This window comes from Lathyrus oleraceus, chromosome 5 (assembly GCF_024323335.1).
Source record: "Lathyrus oleraceus cultivar Zhongwan6 chromosome 5, CAAS_Psat_ZW6_1.0, whole genome shotgun sequence".
Classification (NCBI taxonomy): domain Eukaryota; kingdom Viridiplantae; phylum Streptophyta; class Magnoliopsida; order Fabales; family Fabaceae; genus Lathyrus; species Lathyrus oleraceus.
The window spans coordinates 149,859,137-149,866,215 of record NC_066583.1 but is presented as its reverse complement, the minus strand read 5'-3'; positions in this window follow the sequence as shown (position 1 = coordinate 149,866,215).

Here is a 7,079-nt window from a genome sequence, read left to right as displayed (position 1 = left end):
GAACCCCAGTCGCCTGACGATAACTCGCGATCGCCAATATGAACCCCGTTCTCCAGAAAATGTCGCAACATCTCCTTTTCTCCATTTGAACCCCAGGAAAATGCCTCAGCATACCCTTTCTCCGTTTGAACCCCAGGAAATGCCTCAGCATATCCTTTTCTCCAATCTCTCGTGATAATTCCGCTGGCAACGTCGGAAATAACACCAAACCACTCTGAGGGCGACATGTCAGAGGGTAAACCTTCATAAAGAAGGCAGCATGTGTAACTCTTCCTCAGAAAACACCTATAACGACCTCCATTGGCCTCAGCCAGAGTCTAAGGCGACACATGAACAGAAGATAATCCTAAGGACCTCATCCTGGATATAATCTTCAACTCTATCTCCATTTGAACCCCAGAAAATACCTCAGTATCTCCTTTTCTCCATTTGAACCCCGGAATCGCGTCGACCGCGTAACGTCCTCTGATTTTATTTCCATCTCTGCTTGACGGAAAAATTTCCTCCAATATCGCACTACTGGGGAACACTTGTTGAGCTGACGTCATGATGCTAGACTCCTCAGAGTAACACCTTCACCCTCAGGCGAAATAAAGACTCCAAGCGGTAACCACGGCTTGAATCGCGTTGAATGCACCCTCTTTCCATCTCTGTCCGACGGAAGAATTCTTCTCCAGTGTGGTGCCACTGGGACAATACCTTTGATCAAATCATGAGGCTATACTACTCGGAGTAACACCTTCACTTTCTGGCAAAACACCTCTCAAACGGTAACCACAGCTTGAGACCAGCTTATGCTTGCAATGATGCATGATTGATTTTTTCTGCGTAATGCTGCATAATTATGGAAATGCTACGCGATTATTCATTTTTCTATGCAATATGCTATGCTTATTTTTTCATGATGAATGCATAAAAACAAGAACATCCCCCTCACGGGACCCTTCTAGGGAATACGAGATTCTCTGCTGAGGAACTCGTCACCGCTCCAATTCCGCCCTACTGGGGGATAACACTGCTGCTGTGGATAAGGCAACCCTTGCTGGGGAAGAACCTCCTTTGCACCCAATCCACTCGATAAACTGCTGGGGATAATCACCACCAACACTCTGTGGGGATACAACAATCTTTGACTTGCTAAGGATATCAATCCTGACTCCGCTTCGGGAAAACCCTCACAGATACCTGTTGACTTCACCGGGGAAAGGCTCACAAAAACTCTGCTAGGGGAATAGCAACCTCCAGGCTCAACTGGGGAAACATCCATATATCACCTGCTGGGGGATAACCCATGCTGATCCTGCTAGGGAAACGCATGCTACTCCGCCGGGGACAACCCATGCAATCCATAGGCAGAATCGACTCAACTGGGGATGCAGAAACTCGTCCACTACGGGAACTTGTTCAATCCACTGGTAGGATGAACACTGCTGGAGATATATTTCATTGAAACCCGCTCCACTCGGGGAGTAGCAACCTTCGTGCCTGGCTGCTGAGAAAACACCGTTGTAAACCTGTCGGGGATAACCATCCTGACTCGGCTGGAGAAGTCCACAGACATTGGATCTGCTGGGGAGCTAGTCCTATGATTCTGCTTGGGGACTTAGCTGGGAAATGAGAAAAGTCGGTACAGAACACCCATCGACTCGTCGAACCACGGTACCTACCTCCAATACTCGTATCGGCTTTCCACTTTTGAGAATTCCCAGACTCGACTGGACCTTTTCTGCTCCATCATCTTGTATTCCAAATCGCCCTGCGCTCGACGAGAGACGTACTCCTGGGATTATACAGAAATTTCAATTTTCCGATTTTGAAGAGTCTTCTTGATTAATTTCAAGGGTCGTCGGACGTCCTTCGTCGTCTCTTCGTCGCCCTTCTCCGTGCACTCGTCCCTGATCGAACTCTGCGGGGAATTACAAACTTTCAAGTCTTCCGACTTTGAAGAGTCTTCTTGATTATCATCAAGGATCGTCGTACACCGCAACGTCTTCGTCATTTCTCACATATTAGTTCCTGAGCGAACTCTCTGGGGATCTATTACAAAGCTTCCACATCACAACCTGCAAGTGAGTGAAGAATATCTAACAGTTCCTGCAAAACAGACCGTCAGATAAAACCGTGCCCCAGGCGTGTCAAGATTTCAACACTTGGGTCACTCCGCCTTCCAAATAAGATTTCAAGCTTTCAATCTTATAAACATGCATTGGAAGGAAACCTGTATGTCTTAAAATGCAAAGATTCTTTATCAAAATAATCGGATGTTTTTGCAATCAAAGCGGTAATGAAAGACAAAAACAAAATTATTTGACTGAATATGCATTTTATTGATTGGAAAAAGTGTGTGGCTCAAATTGAGCAATACAAAAGGAAGCAATTCCTGAAAAGAGGTAATTGCACAAAAGGAAAAATCTATCCTAATGGCAATGTGAAACCCGTGATCTCATCGAGTTCCAACTCGGTTACACCCCATATGTCCTCAGACTCTCCATGCTTTCTGCCTTCTGAACAAGACGATTCTAACTGATCCCTACCGGGTATTATCCATGATGCTTTAACCAAAGTACAAACGATCATGTTGGACGCAGTTGTTCGTTTCAATCCCTCTTTTGCCTGAACCGCCCTTTCGGGTTTTCAGTCCACCGGGATACCCTTTCTTGCCCAAGTCGCCTTTCCAGGTTTTCGACTTTCCGGGTGTACAATTTTCGTTTATATCCCTAATTTTTGCCCGAACCCTTCTTCTGTTTTTGGTTCGCCGGGATGCCCATTTTTCGCCTGGACTATTTTATTCTTTTCGTCCAGCGGGTCAATTATACGAAGTATTTTTTAACTGCGTCCGCATTCACAGGGGATGGAAAATCCTCGCCATCCATGGTCGTCAACAACAAGGCTCCACCAGAGAAAACCTTCTTAACCACGAACGGACCTTCATAATTCGGTGTCCATTTGCCCCTTCGATCGTTTTGAGGAGGAAGGATCCTTTTCAGCACCATATCACCCACGTGATATACCCGAGGTCGTACTTTCTTGTCAAAAGCACGCTTCATCCTTTGCTGGTACAATTGCCCATGACAGATGGTTGCTAGCCTCTTTTCCTCAATCAGGCTCAACTCTTCATATCGGGTCCTTACCCACTCAGCCTCTTGCAATTTCACGTCCATCAGGACTCTCAAAGAGGGAATCTGAACCTCAACAGGTAGAACAGCCTCCATCCCATATACCAATGAGAAAGGAGTGGCCCCAGTCGACGTGCGTATCGACGTGCGATACCCATGCAATGCAAACGGCAGCATCTCATGCCAATCTTTATAGGTCACCACCATTTTCTGCACAATCTTCTTTATATTCTTGTTGGCTGCCTCAACCGCCCCATTCATCTTCGGACGATAAGGAGAAGAATTGTGATGCTCAATCTTGAATTCCCGGCACAGCTCTGCCATCATCTTATTGTTCAAATTAGAACCATTATTAGTAATGATTCTCTCGGGAACCCCATACCGGAAAATGATGTCTCTCTTGAGAAATCTAGCCACAACCTGCTTCGTCACATTCGTATAAGAGGCTGCTTCAACCCACTTGGTGAAGTAATCAATAGCCACCAATATGAATCTGTGCCCATTCGAAGTTGTAGGCTCAATCTTTCCAATCATATCAATGCCCCACATAGCAAACGGCCATGAAGACGACATTAAGCTCAACGGATTTGGAGGCACGTGCACCCTATCAGCATAAATCTGGCATTTATGACACTTCCGCACGAAATTAAAACATTGGGCCTCCATTGTCATCCAGTAATAACCTGCCCTTAGCAGCTTCTTTACCATTGCATTCCCACTGGCATGGGTACCGAACGACCCCTCATGAACCTCTTTCATTAATTGGCTTGCTTCTGCATCATCAACACATCTGAGCAAGACCCAATCAAAATTTCTCTTATACAAAACCCCATCCTTATTCAGGTAGAATACCATGGCTAATCTCCGCAGAGTCTTTCGATCTTTCTTCGATGCTCCCTCAGGATACTCTTGCGTCTCAAGATAGCGCTTAATATCGTAATACCACGGCTTCTCATCATCAGGCGCTGTATCGACAGCAAACACATAAGTCGGTCTATCCAGACGACCTACTTCCACACTGGGAAACTGATTCCACCTCTGCACCTTAATCAAGGCGGCCAGAGTAGCCAAAGCATCTGCCAAAGGATTCTCCTCTCTGGGCACATGATGCAACTTCACCTTGGTGAAAAACGTCAACAATCTCCTCGTATAATCTCGATACGGAACCAAATGAGATTGATGCGTATACCATTTCCCGTTAACCTGATTTATCACCAGAGCTGAATCTCCATATATGACAAGGTCCTTGATCCTCAAATCAATTGCCTCCTCAATACCTAATATACACGTTTCATATTCAGCCACGTTGTTGGTACACTCAAATGTTAGCCGGGCAGCAAAAGGAATATGAGATCCTTTCGGCGTAACCAAAACAGCACCAACACCGCTTCCATTCACGTTAACGGCCCCATCAAACATCAGAATCCATTCGGATTCAGGGTCAGGCCCCTCCTCCGGGATCGGTTCCTCGCAATCTTTCGATTTGAGAAACATGATGTCCTCATCAGGGAATTCAAACTTCATCGGTTGATAATCATCAATAGGTTGCTGGGCGAGGTAATCAGATAATACACTCCCCTTAATCGCTTTCTGAGAGGTATACTGTATATCATACTCAGTCAAAATCATTTGCCACCTCGCAACCCGTCCGGTCAATGCTGGCTTCTCAAAAATGTACTTGATTGGATCCATCTTGGAAATCAATAAAGTGGTATGAACCAACATGTACTGCCTTAGTCGGCGAGCAGCCCAGACCAAAGCACAGCAAGTTTTCTCGAGCAGTGAATATCTTGTTTCACAGTCGGTAAACTTTTTGCTAAGGTAGTATATGGCATGCTCTTTTCGACCAGACTCGTCATGCTGCCCCAATACACACCCCATAGACCCCTCGAGGACTGTCATGTACAGAATTAACGGTCTTCCCTCCACAGGAGGCATCAGAATCGGAGGCTCCTGCAAATACTCTTTGATTTTTTCAAATGCCGCTTGGCAATCATCATTCCACCTGACCGTTTGATCTTTTCTCAATAATTTGAATATCGGTTCACACGTGGCTGTTAGATGAGATATGAACCGTGAAATGTAGTTCAATCTACCTAAGAAACCACGAACCTCTTTCTCTGTTCTCGGTTCAGGCATTTCTTTTATTGCTTTTACCTTTGCAGGATCAACCTCGATTCCTTTCTCACTTACAATAAACCCCAGCAATTTACCGGACCGCACTCCGAACGTGCACTTGTTCGGATTCAACCTCAGTCTGAATTGTCTCAACCGGTCAAACAACTTGGCCAAATCAACCAAATGCCCTTCTTCTGTCTGGGACTTTGCTATCATGTCATCAACATAGCATTCAATTTCATGATGAATCATATCATGAAACAAAGTCACCATGGCTCTCTGATAAGTAGCACCGGCGTTCTTGAGACCGAATGGCATCACCTTGTAACAAAAAGTACCCCACGGTGTAATGAACGTTGTTTTCTCCATATCATCTGGCGACATTTTGATTTGATTATAGCCAGAAAAGCCATCCATGAAGGAAAACACCGAGAATTGAGCTGTATTATCTACCAACACGTCAATGTGAGGTAGTGGAAAATCATCCTTTGGACTAGCTCTATTCAGATCTCGGTAGTCCACACACATTCTCACCTTCCCATCCTTCTTCGGGACTGGCACGATGTTCGCAACCCATGGCGGATAATTTGTGACAGCAAGGAAACCAGCATCCCACTGCTTCTGCACTTCTTCCTTGATTTTCATCGCCATATCAGGTCGAGTTCTGCGCAACTTCTGCTTCACTGGAGGACAATCTGTTCTCAACGGTAGCTTGTGCACAACGATATCGGTATCCAACCCTGGCATATCTTGATAAGACCAAGCAAAGATGTCGACATACTCTTTCAACAACACTACCAATCTGCTCTTGACACTTTCCTCCAAAGCAGCCCCGATTTTCACTTCTTTCTTAACCTCGTCGGTACCCAGGTTCACGACCTCAATCTGTTCTTCATGCGGCTGAATCACCTTCTCCTCTTGTTTTAACAACCTGGCTAATTCCCCTGGCAGTTCACAATCTTCTTCGTCTTCTTCTTCAGCAAGATAGATCGGATTGTCGAAGTCATACAAGGGTGTAACAGGATTGTTATCAATGAGATCCGGAGAGGAATCGCATCTGCATGAATGTTGATTCATGCATTGCTTTAGAACCGGTGTGAGAAAAACAAAAAGAAAAATGAAAACATTGCCATTTTTGTTTGTTTTTATTTTTAAACTGCAAAAATAAATGAAAAACAGGGAACACCGCTTTTGCTTGAAAATCATCCTTTTATTCATGACGCAAAATCTTGCAAATTTAAACATGAGGTGGCCCTTACAATGGACCATTACGTGTCGGGCAACACGTATGGCTTTGCATGCAAATAAGAAAGAAACAAGAAAAATATTACTCTTCGAGGAGAGTGACCCGGATGATCTCTTCGGCCTTCCAGTTGTGGATTTCCCTCCCTGGTTCGCACGGCTTTATCCACCGGTCAATGTCGCAGTCGCTATCAGAGTCTTCACCCATCATGCAGATGTGGTCCGGATCCAGCATTCCGGCGCTTGTGAAAGTAACTGACGCACGACGTCCTCTTCCTCGCCCTGAGCCTCGGCCCGGTTGATATCCAACCCCAAACCTGTCCTTCTTCTCAGGGACCTCCATCATTTTGCCCCAACCAGGAGCTCCTCCACTTTTGACCACCTCAGCAGCTTGCTTGTATGAAGCAATGGATGGTTTCTCTTCTTCCTGCTTAGCAAACAGAGCATTCTCCACCTTAACGGTTTCAAATGCCTGGCTAGGCGTCTCCCATATTTCTCCATCCATCTCCACATATTTGAATGAAGACAGGTGGCTGACGAAAATGTCTTCCTCTCCGCAGACGGTGACGACTTGACCTCCCCAAACATACTTCAGCTTCTGGT